The sequence below is a fragment of the Desmodus rotundus genome, chromosome 5 (assembly GCF_022682495.2).
Source record: "Desmodus rotundus isolate HL8 chromosome 5, HLdesRot8A.1, whole genome shotgun sequence".
In the NCBI taxonomy this organism is placed as follows: Eukaryota; Metazoa; Chordata; class Mammalia; order Chiroptera; family Phyllostomidae; genus Desmodus; species Desmodus rotundus.
Window position 1 is genome coordinate 127,720,942 of NC_071391.1, and position 2,702 is coordinate 127,723,643.

Consider the following 2,702-nt stretch of genomic DNA (forward strand, 5'->3'; position numbering starts at 1 on the left):
TCCAGAACCAGTCACATCAGGGAATCTCATCTGTTTTGCTTATCCTCATTAAATCTTTCTGGGATATTGCCACAGTTCACTCTTTGAAGAACTGGATTTGTACTAACTATCCTCTCAGGATAGAAGGGAAGGCATCTTATGGTCACACAAGAGTAGGTGTACGTCTGGGTAGTACAAGGAATGAATTCTGCCTGATCCAACCTCTGTATTTTTCTTGATATAATCAGTGTTACTTAGCTCCTGGATCTTAGTCATTTGTTCTACTTCTCAGATCGAATGGTCCTACTCAAGATGCTCTTATAGTCTTCATACCCTGGCCATGGCTGTTGTCCACATCTTACATGCTACCTGTGACTCAGTTTCTTCCTGTAGCAAGTTAGCTCTAGTGGGAGCCATTTAGCATCTCCAGTGCCCAATCCCAGCTGGACTCTACCTACTGAGACTCTCATTTCCCAGTGGTTACCTGGAGTGACTAGGTAGAATTCCCAGAGGTGCAAAGAAATTAAAGACTTGTGAGCTGACCCTTGACCAATGAGAAACAGCATAGGAAGAAGCTGCCATTAAATATGCTTCCCTTTCTCTCTTTGGGCAGATCCTCCCAAGAAGGGGTGGCTTCATATGGCCTCTTCTTGTTATTAACATGAGTTTTCTTATAAAACTCTGGCCAGCTCTTTCATGCAGCATGTAGTGTTTCCTTGTCCTCTTTCCTTGTGCCATGCCCTTTCCCCCCTTACTCTCTTCCTAGGATTCCATCTCCCAATAAGGCATTAGTATATGAGCCCTGCTCGACATCTGTATTCTAGAAAACCAGGGGTAAGGCAACTTCTTAACATAGGAAAGGCATCAAGGTCACCACAATAAAAAATATTCGGAATAGCCAAAATGGCAGCCTCCAGCCACGCGCAAGTGTTAGATCTGTACCGGGCGATGCTGAGAGAGAGCAAGCATTTCAGCGCCTACAATTACAGAACTTATGCTATCAGGAGGATAAGAGATGCCTTCAGAGAAAATAAGAATGTAAAAGATCCTGTAGAAATTCAGACTCTAGTGAATAAAGCCAAAAGAGACTTGGGAATGATTCATCGACAGGTCCACATAGGCCAAATGTATTCAACTGACAAGCTTATCATTGAGAATCAAGAGAAGCCCAAGACCTAAAGACCACCACCACCAGCCAAAATCAGCAACTGTGGACCACCTTCCACATCCGTTCTGTGCTTGGGATGGAGGCTCCCAACAGACCACGAATGGCCTCTTGCATCAACTTAAAACAATAACCTCTTGCTCAGCCTGCCCTGTAGAAACTGATAAATAGAGTGAGGTTTCCATTATTCTGCAGCCTTAGTGAAAAAAGGCAGCTGTCTCTCCTTGGTTCAAGTGTTAGAATGAAGAGCTGGTGTTCACTCAAATTAATGCTATGTATTATTGTGTCTCCTGTCCACCATGCCCCTCTTTAGTAGCTCATCACCACTTGTACAGAGCATCTCCAGACTTTGTTTCTTAGTCCTTAACAATAAACAGAATTGTCTTCCTAAAAAAAAAAAAATATATTCGGAATAGAAACAAACAAACAAACAAAAAAGCCCTCTGACACAAGTGATTTGGAATGTGTGAAGAGATTAATGAAGTAAAAACCAGGTAATACTGTATTTTGGAAGAAGAGGAAAACACATTACATAATCATTTTTCTCTTCCTGTCCTTCTGGGAGACAGGAGATAGTAAGGTGTGGAAAGCTGCATTGGGAAGCTATTAATAGTCAGACTTACTCAGCCGAGCAGCTGAGCATGAATAGAGGGTAGAAGCAGAGTTCCGCTGCATATTTGTTCTATGATCTCATCTTTAAGGGAGAGATGTAAAGGAAAACTGGAAGTTTTAAACTTTCCAGTCTAGACTACAGGAATTTAAGTATCATTCAGGGATAAAGCTTGGTAAGATTTCTCTGAGTTTTCTCCCTAAACCAGCTATCCTCCGAGTTTTATCGACTTCAGTAAATGGTAATGCTATTCTTCCTACTGCTTAGGCTGAGAATAATCTTTTGGTAATAATCTTTTGACACTTTTCTTTGTCTCCAAGCCTATATTCAAGCTATCAATAAATCCTATAAAATTCACCTTTATTTTCTATTTAGAATTCAACCAATTTAAAATGGAAGAGAGACTATATTCCATGGTTGAAAACTTTACAGCGGTTTCGTATCTTCCTTAGAGTAAAATTCATTTTTTGTTTTGTTTTATTCATGGATGTATCCTATATACATATAATTTGTGGTTCATATTATAAATTTAGTAAATATTTTGTGAATGAAGTGATATGCATAAAGCCTGTTTTTAAATCCCCAGAGATTAAAAAAAAGAAAGTTATCTGAAAGTTTAAATATGAATTCATGGATATTTGGGCCAATGTTTTGCTCCTGAAAGGTTTAAAATGTTCTAATTTTAGAAATATTAAGTAGTTGCCAGTGACACAACCTTGGTGGAGAAGAGTCTAAGATAAAGAAAAAAAATTGGTTTCACAAATAAAATCTAAGTTTTAAGGGGTGTTAAGTATAATCAGATTGACCCCACTGGTGGTGAACAGTTCCAACACCCGCGATTAGCAAAATCTGTTTAGTGACCACATTGTCTCTCTGTTTAATGCCAGAAAGTGATGAGATTCTGTGGCTAAAGTGATAATAAAAATCTTAAGAAACACCTATTATTAG

The 2,702-nt window shown here is 39.0% G+C and overlaps 1 pseudogene; it reads left to right on the forward strand.

Annotated features, from left to right (window-relative positions):
- Positions 1–882: 882 nt before the first annotated feature.
- On the forward strand, positions 883–1,532 carry LOC112298153 (LYR motif-containing protein 4 pseudogene; annotated as a pseudogene).
- The last annotated feature ends 1,170 nt before the right edge of the window (positions 1,533–2,702 follow it).